The following is an 11,046-nucleotide window of genomic DNA, read 5'->3' as shown; positions in this document are numbered from 1 at the left end:
TTCGCCGTGTTGGCCAGGCTGGTCTCAAACTCCTGACCGCGTGTGATTCGCCTGCCTCAGCCTCCCAAAGTGCTGGGATTACAGGTGTGAGCCATTGTATCTGGCCCCTCTGAGTGCATTTTCTGTGTAGCCAAACCTATTCAGGAAACCAGCGTATTATCAGAAGGTTGCTTGATGAACACCTATTCTGAACAAGTGGAGTTTTATGTATAGACTTTTCTTGATTCATCTATCTTCACAACAGGACAATTTTGTTCTGAAAATAGTAGTTCTCAATTTCCAATGGCTGCACTGATCTCCAATATGGTGGGGACATCCTGCTGAGCTGTTGATTTGTACTCTTTCTCTCCTTAGCAGCACTTGGATGGCCACTGGCCCTAAAGTGCCCCTGTATATGACTTTCTCTGTTTCCATGGCTACCCAAACCGCTTAGCAATATTATTTCAAGAAAAATCAAGTTACAGTTAAATCAAACCAGTGTGTGTTTTAAAGGTGGCTTTGCTTATTTCTGCTCCTAGCTATGTATGTGATCTTAAAGTTTAACTTTTAGAGAGCAGTCTTACTGCCTTTGTTTCCAATTTAGTGGGGAAAATGTGACTGAAGTCTCCTTGTACTGGTACAATATCTAAAGCCAACTAATACTCTTTTATAGTTTACTTTGACTTGGATTATTTGCACTTCTCCTGACACTCCACCATTGTAGACAAATTTGTTGAAAATGTCTTCATGACAGATGGAATGAAAACTTCTCATTTAATTTACAACGCTTCTATTTAAACAACCATTTTAGGGTAACATTATCAAATTTCCAATTGGTGGTGTGGAATCAGGCAAACTAGTTTCTTACTGAAAACGAATTCACTCTCCAAACAGTATGACCTATTTGCTTTGTGATTGCCCAGCCTTATTTGCTAATTATTTTATTGAGTTTCTACCCTTCTCATTGTGATTGATTCCATAATCCTGTAGGCACTGAAATTTTATGGTAGTTAAAAACAAAATGATCATAAAAGTATCATACTTTATTAGTAGTAATTTTCCTTTTTTCTCTCTTCTTTGTTTAAAATTTTTAAATTTTCACATCGGATGGGGAATGGACCACGTCATAACAAGGTTTGAGGGCGGCACATCTCATACATGCATGTGAACACCGAATCATCACACTTATGAACTACAAAAGGATCAGCAGTTGTGTTTCTTAAGTGTTTAGGTGCATTTGACAATTTTGTTTTCTTTTTATCAATGATCCAGCAAACCATATTTAGTTAAAAACTGTGAAACATGATAAGCCTGGTGTAAGGAAAACCAAAATACCCAAATACTGCATGAAAATGTAATCTCAGTTTATAAACATCAACAGATGTTGTACATTTGCTAATAAAGATAAGAAAAATATTGCTAGTGCTTCAACAAATCACCTTTGGGGGGTCCGGAAAAACAAAAACTAAGAAAAAAATGGGCCAGGCGTGGTGACTCTCACCTGTAATCCCTGCACTTTGGGAGGCCGAGGCAGGCAGATCACCTGAGGTCAGGAGATTGAGACCATCCTGGCTAACACAGTGAGACCCCATCTCTACTAAAAATAAAAAAAATTAGCCGGGCGTGGTGGCACACGCCTGTAGTCCCAGCTACTCAGGAGGCTGAGGCAGGAGAATTGCTTAAACCTGGGAGGCGGAGGCTGCAGTGAGCTGAGATCCTGCAACTGCACTCCAGCCTGGGCGACAGAGCGAAACTCCATTCCCCCTGTTCCCCCCCCCCAAAAAAAAGGCCTTTGGCCAACTTGTGAGGGGCTAGATATTAAATACATGATAATATTTATATTATACATTATATGTAAAATTTTACATTATATATAAAAGGATAATTTTTTTTTTTTTTTTTTTGGAGATGGGGTCTCACTCTGTCACTCAGGCTGGAGTACAGTGGTGTGATCTTGGCTCACTGCAACCCCCGCCTCCCGGGTTCAAGCCATTCTCCTGCCCCAGCCTCCCGAGTAGCTGGGACTACAGGTGCATGCTGCCACACCCAGGTGATTTATTTATTGATTTATTTATTTATTTTATTTTAGAGACGGGGTTTTACCGTGTTCCCCAGGCTGGTTTCGAACTCCTGAGCTCAGGCAATCTACCCGCCTCAGCCTCCCAAAGTGCTAGGATTACAGGCATGAGCCACTGTGGCAGGCCAAATAGCATAAATATTTTATTTTATTTTATTTTATTTTTCTGAGATGGAGTCTTGCTCTTGTCCCCCAGGCTGGAGTGCAGTGGTGTGATCTCAGCTCACTGCAACCTCTGTCTCCTGGGTTCAAGCAATTCTCCTACCTCAGCCTCCCGAGTAGCTGGGATTACAGGTGCCCACCACCACACCCAACTAATTTTTGCATTTTTAGTAGAGACAGGGTTTCACCACATTGGCCAGGCTGGTCTCGAACTCCTAAACTCGGGTGATCCACCCATCTCAGCCTCCCAAAGTGCTGGAATTACAAGCGTGAGCCACTGCACCCAGCTGATAAATATTTTAATTACCAGTCTGTTTATTGTCTTAGCAAACTCTTTTTATGATTGAATAAAGGGGACAGTTTGGCTAAAAGTTGTATTTATTTCTTATGTCATAAATTAATGAAGTCTGGATTACCTGGCATTTACTGTCCACCAAAAATTTTCCAAGAGTTTTCTTAGCTGACAGGAGAAACTAAGTTCTTACAGCTATGGATTCCAAGTCAAGAGGGTGCTGTGTTGTTAATAAGCACAGAATATCTGGAAGATTTAGTCCCTCACAGAGCTGCAGGCAGAAGGGAGGGAAAGAGGGGAGAGACGGAGAAAACAAACTTTGCTGTCTCCCATTTTTACCTTAGGCTGTAAGTTCACCTGAGTCAGGAAATGAGTAGCGATAAAAGGCACCGATTCTAAGGGGAAGATCACAAAGGGAAAGGGGTCACAACAAAGGCAAAACAGGAAAAATTTACAAAAGGAAAATAGCCAGGTGGTAATTGAAGGTACAGAATATTGTAATTTCTTGATTTTTTTTAGGCCAAAAAGCAAATCCTTGAGATATTACTAATCAATATGAATACAGTGCTCAATAATTATTTCTAAAATTAAAACTCTGTCTGGGGCTTGTAGCATTTCTTAAAGTATAGGAAACTTTTTATGTATCTGCTGCCCAACCAATTAGGTATATGTATAAATAAAACTATCCGATTTCAAATCTTTTATTGCTTCATAGTAATTAAGAGAGGATTGATAGTACATGTTTTGGTTACCATTGGGATTAGGTATTTTGAATAATTTTTAGGCTTGTGGTAGAAGAGAGAATTTTATATGTTACAATGTCACCAGTAGCTTGTACCTAGTTTGGTTATTTGGTTTGTTTGTTTCTCTTTCTCTTCTGTATTCTTATGTCTGCTGGGGTTAATTAAATGATTATTTCAGAAATATTTCTATGAGTTGCTGAGAGTCTCAGTGAGATAATTGCTTCAAATGGGAATTAGTGCAATACTCTGGAGATTGGACCATTGTTAACTTCATAGGGCACAGTCTTGATAGAAGAGAGAAAGGAGAATAGTGATTGAAAGAGAATTGAGAAAAGATATCTCAAAGTATTTAACAGCCTTGGTGAATTGCAGTGAAATGAAACTCTTCATTTCAATATTCCATAAAAAACATAAAACAATATTCCCTATTACCTATGTATTAGCCAGGTGTGTGCCCATAATCTCAGCTACTTGAGAGGCTGAGGCTGGAGGATCTCTTGAGCCCAGGCATTTGAGTCTGCAATGAACTATGATCTTGCTACTGCTTTCCAGCCTGGACAACAGAGTGAAACTCTGTCTAAAAACAGAACAGAACAAAACAAAAGGCATGATATATCAGGCTACAGAAGACATAAAAATGAATAAAACAGTTTAAATTTCTGTTCTCAGGAGATTCTATTCAAGTGGGATGAGAGTGGGGTGAGATTATAAGTAATTATGATTAAAAGTGACAAGTCCTCCAGAGAAACAGAACCAATAGGATGTATAGGTCAACAGACTGGAGACAGGAAAGAGACCAAGTTGTAGTTTAACTCAAAAGGCTGCCATACTTAAGAATTCCTTTGCGGGAGGTCAGTCTTTGTTCTATTAGGCCTTCACCTGATTGTATGAGGCCCACCCACATTATGGAGGTCAAAATACATCCATTTACAGTTAATATAATCACCCCCCCACCCCCTCCCACAAAACAAAAACACTTTTATAGGCTGGATGAAGTGGCTCATGCCTGTAATCCCAGCACTTTGGGAGGCCAAGGCAGGTGGATCAGTTGAGGTTAGGAGTTTGAGACCACACTGGCCAACATGGTGAAACCTCAGCTCTACTAAAAATACAAAATTTAGCCAGGTGTGGTGGCACGTGCCTGTAATCCCACCTACTTGGGAGGCTGACACAGGAGAATTGCTTGAACCTGGGAGGTGGTGGTTGCAGTGAGCCAAGATCGGGCCACCGCACTCTACCCTGGGTGACAAAGAGAGACTCTGTCTCCAAAACAAAACAAAACAAAACAAAACACCACTTTTATGGAAACATTCAGGATAATGTTTGACCAAATATTGACATAGTAGCCCAGCCAAGTTGACAAAGAAAAACAACCATCACAGGTGATAAATTCTCTGATGAGAGAATTAAAAGTGCCATGTGAGTCCAAAGGAAGGCACCTAACCCAAATTTCCAGGGACGGTGGGGGTCAGGGAATGTAGCCATAATAGATCAGTTGCAAGTCAATATGCAGGGTTGCAGCAGAGAAAGATTTAATCATATGGCTGTGAGGAGTTTAGGGCTTGGGTTTTTAAGGGTTTCAGAGTGGGCTGAAGTGTAGAGATAGTTGATGGGTTGAAGAGTGCAGAGTGAAGTCATGGGGCAGGAGATGAAGAAACCGTATTCTCGTGCTAACTAGGCTGCTCTGTGGAGATCTTTAAACTAGTTGGTGTCAGCTGTTCTGTTTGAAATTCAGTATCTGTTTAAGCAGTTCTTATTTTTTTTGAGATAGAGTCTCGCTCTTACTCGCTCTTATTGCCCAGGCTGGAGTGCAATGGTGAGATCCCAGCTCACTGCAACCTCTGCCTCCTGGGTTCAAGTGATTCTCATGCCTCAGCCTCCCAAGTAGCTGGGATTACAGCCGCCCACCACCACACCTGGCTAATTTTTGTATTTTTAGTAGAGCCGAGGTTTTACCATGTTGGCCAGGCTAGTCTCGAACTCCTGACCTCAGGTGATCTGCCCACCTTAGCCTCCCAAAGTGCTGGGACTACATGCGTGTGCAGCTGCGTCCAGCCTTAAGCGGTTCTTAAAAGCCTAATTATTCTAATGTTAGAAATCCTATCAGTAGGAAATATCGAGGTGCAAATGGTCAGTATCTAGTGTTACGAGACTTTCTCTTATGAGGAAGTGGGTCATAGTGCAGCCTAATTAATGCTTATAACTACATTTCTGCCCAGAATTCATCCCCAACAGTTTATAGGAATTAGATACGCATATGGATATATGTTATGAGTGAGGGCGTGTTCTGTCTGTGTGTGTGTGTGTAGATATGACAGGAAGTGATGGGGCAAGCTGTGGGGAAAGGGAGGCAGTTAACTTGCATATAGTGAAGGGTGAAGAATGTTTCAGGCAGAGAGACCAGTGTATGGAAAGATCCCAAAAGCCAAATGGAACATGGCATGTTTGAGGATTTTAAAAAGCAGCTTGATAGCTCTGTTGTTCCTAAAGTAAAAGGGAAGAGGTGGAGGGGGTGGGGGGAAGGTGAAAAAGGGGGCCAAAAAGCAAAACTTCAGAGATGATCAGAGACCAGACTGCAAAAAGTCATGTAAACTGAGTTTGTATGACTGAGGGCAATAGGAGCCAATGATTAGATTTAAACTGGGATATTACATAGTCTAGATAAAATGTGTAAATTTTATTGATATCACATAGGAAATACAGCTTAATGTATATTATTCCTTAGTGACTTTTTCCTTCGACAAGTATTAATTGAGTGTGAACTATGTACCAGTGATGGTGCTAGCTGCTGGAGCTATAAATGATTAGTGTTTGAAACCTTTCTTTAGCTGAAATGTGAAGAATGGTTTGCCTGGCACAGGAGCAGCTGTGTTAGGGGCTATAACGATAATCCAAGGAGTAGTGAGAGGAGGCTTGAATCCTGCAGTAGACGTTGAGAGAAGTAGGCAGGGCTGTATTGTTTCCTCGGATTGTTTTTGCTTCCACAGAAACTCCATCATGATTCTCTTAAGAAACTAGGGATTTATTCTTGCAATGATGTGATTTCAGAAGGCAAGCATTCTAAAACCCATTTGTGACCATTAAATGTAAAATGTATTTATTTTTGTCATCCAGGCTACAGTGCAGTGGCTGATCACAGCTCACTGTAGCTTCAACTGCCAAGGCTCATGTGATTCTCTTGCCTCAGCCTCCCAAGAAGCTGGGACTACAGGTGTGTACCACCTTGCCCAGCTAATCTTTTCTTTTCTTTTCTTTTCTTTTCTTTTCTTTTCTTTTCTTTTCTTTCTTCCCCTCTCCGTCCCTCCCTCCCTCCTTCCTTCTTTTCTTTTTCTTTCTTTCTTTTCTTTTCTTTCTTTCTTTTTTTTTCTTTTTTTTTTTTTTGTAGAGATGGGGGTCTCACTATGTTGCTTAGGCTGGTCTCAAACTTTGGGCTCAAGGGATTCTCCTGCCTCGACCTCCCAGAGTGCTGGTATTACAGGCATGTGTCTAGCTGCAAATTTAAAATTTTATTAACAAACTAGTATAGCACTTGACTGATGGTTGTGGTTTTGTTTGTTTGTTTGTTTGTTTGGGATTTTTATTTTATTTTATTTTGAGACAAGGTCTTGCTCTGTTTTCCAGACTGGAGTGCCGTAGCACGATCTTGGCTCACTGCAACCTCTACCTCCTGGGTTCAATTGATTCTCCTGCCTCAGCTTCCCAAGTAGCTAGGATTACAGGAATGCACCACCACACCCAGCTAATTTTCGTATTTTTAGTAGAGATGGGGTTTTGCCATATCGGCCAGGCTTGTTTTGAACTCCTGGCCTCAAGTGATCTTCCCGCCTTGGCCTCCCAAAGTGCTGGGATTACAGGAGTGAGCCACCATGCCTCCCTTGTATTTTTAAAATATGTAAAGTTTTTACGCATTTGAGAAATAAGGGTTCTGTGTCTCAGTGAGAGAACCACCAACGGCGGTGGACACTGAGATGTGCTGCCCGGTCCCTCTTGGGGAAGGAATGACTTATTTTAGAGTTCTTGGGAGTGCTGGGTGAGAATGGCCCTCTTTGAGACTGAGCCTTCTTTTGAGATTGCCTCAGCTAATGAGAACTGCCTTGCCCAAGGTCACAACTCTTTTCAGAGGTGTCCACCATCTAAATGACTGATTGGTGTGAGGGTACAAAGATCTGGGCCTTTTATCTCATCTGAGGACCATTCTGAAGGGACATTTCAGTTTCAGAACTCCATGTACTGTTGGCAAAGGCCTTTATTGGGACTTATCATAGATCAACTGCTCAGTCTGTCTGATTCTGCTTCTCTCTCCTCTTTTCCCCTGGTGGTCCCTAAAACATGCTAGTTAGTGTTCTGCATGCTAATTTGACTGTTACCCCAAGGAAGCCAGCCTGCAATACCATCATCTATCCAGTTTGCTCAAGCCAGAAATCAGGGAAATCCACCAGATGTCATTCTCTCCTTTATTCTGAAAATCCACTATATCTAATCAATTGCCAAGCCCTTATTTTTTTTCCCCATTCCAGTTGCCACCATTGTAATCCAAGTCACCACCATATGTCATTTAAGTAAACTATTTTTTTTTTTTTTTTTTTTTTCAGACGGAGTCTCGCTCTGTCGCCCAGGCTGGAGTGCAGTGGCCGGATCTCAGCTCACTGCAAGCTCCGCCTCCCGGGTTCACGCCATTCTCCTGCCTCAGCCTCCCGAGTAGCTGGGACTACAGGCGCCCGCCACCTCTCCTGGCTAGTTTTTTTGTATTTTTTTAGTAGAGACAGGGTTTCACCGTTTTAGCCAGGATGGTCTCGATCTCCTGACCTCGTGATCCGCCCGTCTCGGCCTTCCAAAGTGCTGGGATTACAGGCTTGAGCCACCGCGCCCGGCCCACTTAAGTAAACTATTAAGGTCACTGCTATTTTGTTTTGCTGTCTTTACCTTTGTCTTTATCAAAGTCACTTATTTTTTCTTACAATTTTATTACGCTGAATAGATTTGTTGAGGTATATATGACATCCAGTATGCTGTGTATATTTAAAGAATACAGGTCAGCTTGGTGTGGCAGTGCATGCCTGTAGTTCCAGCTACTCAGGAGACCAAGGTGGGAGGATCATTTGAGCCCAGATGTTTCAGACCAGCCTTGGCAACATAGCAAAAACCTCATCTCAATTTAAAAAAATAATAATAAATTAAAAATTAAAGTATATAAGTTGATACATGTTGACATTTTGGTGTGTCCCTTACCCATCTTTCCAGCTCCCCCTGGCAGGGTTCTCTTTTTTTCAGCCAGGCAGGACTGGACCTTAAAACCGAGTTCCGTGATGCCTTGCTTCTCATGCCTCAGGCCCTTTGCCTGTGCTCCTTCCTCTGTTTCTACTCCTCATTTTCATCTGCTTTTATCCCTGCGTTTGCATCATCTTAAATTTTCTCCAGACCTGATCATAATGAATATTTAAATGTAATATGTATTTAATATATATGTTTAAAGTAATTGCTAAGTAATGTTTATTAAGCGCTTACTTTTTGTTAGGTTTTTGTGCTTTTGACATTTTATCTGGTAAGCCTCACAAAACTTAGAATTTGCATTATTTCCCTTATGTTGCAGATAATAAACTGTTCCTTCCCCTAGATCATGAAACTAGAAAGTAGAGTTGTGGCTGGGCACGGTGGCTTATGCCTGTAATCCCAGCACTTTGGGAGGCCGAGGCGGGCAGATCACGAGGTCAGGAGATCAAGACCATCCTGGCTAACACAGTGAAACCCAGTCTCTACTAAAAAAGAGAAAAAAATTAGCCGGGTGTGGTGGTAGGCACCTGTAGTCCCAGCTACTCTTGGGAGGCTGAGGCAGGAGAATGGTGTGAACCCAGGAGGTGGAGCTTGCAGTGAGCCAAGATCGCGCCACTGCACTCCTGCCTGGGCAACAGAGCAAGACTCCATCTCAAAAAAAAAAAAAAAAAAAGTAGAGTTGCTGGATTTAGGATTCAGCTACTTGCTGAATCCTTAGACCTGCCAAAGACACTCTCTTTTTGCCAAAACTCTAATCAGCCTCTTCTGAGTCCTCTGCTTGAATAAAACTCTCTGGGTTTCCCTCTCTGTCCTCATAGAATCCAGTTTGAACAAAAATCCCACTAAATCAATTTAGTGAAAAATTCCCCACCATTGGTATCTCATTACCCCCATATCTTACCACTCTAGGCTAACCTCAACAATAATCCTATGAAGTTGATTTAGCTAGAAATCCCCTTATCCTTGATGTTCCCTCTAAGTAATTTTCCAACCACTGACTCCCATCTCGCTACGTGTTACAAATTTCCCTTGTTTTTGTTGGAGTCAGAGTTGAGTCTAGTCTCCTTCCCCCACTGCAAGACCTCATTACAGTCGTTTCTATACCCATTGCCATGGCCCTCCTCCAATAAAGTCAGCTTTACTGTCTTTAACAAGTGTCAGAGTAATTTTTCCTTTAACAGACCAAGATAAGTTACTGGTTACAGGCTACTGTGTAACATCCTGCAGTTTTCCTTCATAACACTCATTGCTGTGACTATTAAATGTCTGCCATGTGTGATCTATATCTACATCAGGGCCTAGTGCACAGTAAAGGCATACTTTATATTTCTTGGGTAGATATTGAATGGGTAGTAACTTCCATTGCACTTGCAGGTATAATTGATTAGTAACAATAGCTTGGGTTCTGAGCCAGGGAAGTTCAAATTCAAATTGTGCCAATATATAACCTTTAGCTGGTATTCTACCTCTTGAGGCTTTGTGGGATTTTTTTTTCTTTTTTTTTAACCTGTGAGATAGAGATAATAATACACCCCCCACCACACCTCTTATAGAATTGCTCCAAGGAATGAATTAAATGATGTCAACAAAAGTTCTTAGCATAGGATATGACACATTTTTTCCTCTTTCCAACATTACATGTAAAAAGTATCCAAGGGCAGTGATATAGTTTGGCTATGTCCCCTCCCAAATCTCATCTTGAATTGTAACTCCCATAATCCCCATGTGTTGTGGGAGAGATCTGGTGGGAGGTAATTGACTCATGGGGGTGGGTTTTTCCTGTGCTGTTCTCGTGAGTGCATAAGTTTTGGAAATCTGATGGTTTTATAAAGGGCAGTTCCCCTGCACACTCTCTCTCGCCTGCTGCCACATAAGACATGGCATTGCTCCTCCTTGCCTTCTGCCATGATTGTGAGGCCTCCCCAGCCATGTGGAACTGTGAGTCCATTAAACCTCTTTTTCTTTATAAATTACCCAGTCTTGGGTATGTCTTTATTAATAGTGTGAAAACGGACTAATACATGCAGGTATCAAAGTTTATAATTATTTTGTATCCTCTGCTATGCCTAGCATATACAAAGTAAACAGTACATAGCAAGATAAAATTTTTATTTATTTTTTTCTTCAGACACAGGATCTTGCTCTGTCACCCAGGCTGGAGTGTAGTGGTATAATCATAGCTCACTGCAGCCCCAACGCCTGGGGTCAAATGATCCTCCTGCCTCAGCCTCTCAAGTAAATGGGATTACAGGCACAAACTAGGGCACCTGGCCCTCAGCACCTTAACATTTTAATGAGTTTATTTAAACATTCAGTGATTCACAAATTAAGCGGCACTAGATCACAAGTGATTCAGGGCTCCACTGAGGGAACATGAGGAAATTTTTTTTTTTTTTTTTTTTTTTTTTTTGAGACGGAGTCTCGCTCTGTCGCCCAGGTTGGAGTGCAGTGGCCAGATCTCAGCTCACTGCAAGCTCCGCCTCCCGGGTTCACGCCATTCTCCTGCCTCAGCCTCCCGAGTA

General features: G+C 41.8%; 1 non-coding gene across 1 annotated transcript; it reads right to left on the bottom strand.

Annotated features, from left to right (window-relative positions):
* Window positions 1-1,080: 1,080 nt before the first annotated feature.
* Window positions 1,081-1,183, bottom strand: LOC114675332 (small nucleolar RNA U13). Its single transcript, XR_003726384.1, has one exon. It is a non-coding gene; the product is annotated as a small nucleolar RNA U13 (small nucleolar RNA).
* Window positions 1,184-11,046: the final 9,863 nt, after the last annotated feature.

The sequence above is a fragment of the Macaca mulatta genome, chromosome 1, assembly GCF_049350105.2.
Source record: "Macaca mulatta isolate MMU2019108-1 chromosome 1, T2T-MMU8v2.0, whole genome shotgun sequence".
Taxonomy (NCBI): Eukaryota; Metazoa; Chordata; class Mammalia; order Primates; family Cercopithecidae; genus Macaca; species Macaca mulatta.
The sequence above is the reverse complement of the archived record's forward strand: the minus strand, read 5'-3'. Positions and strand labels throughout refer to the sequence as shown.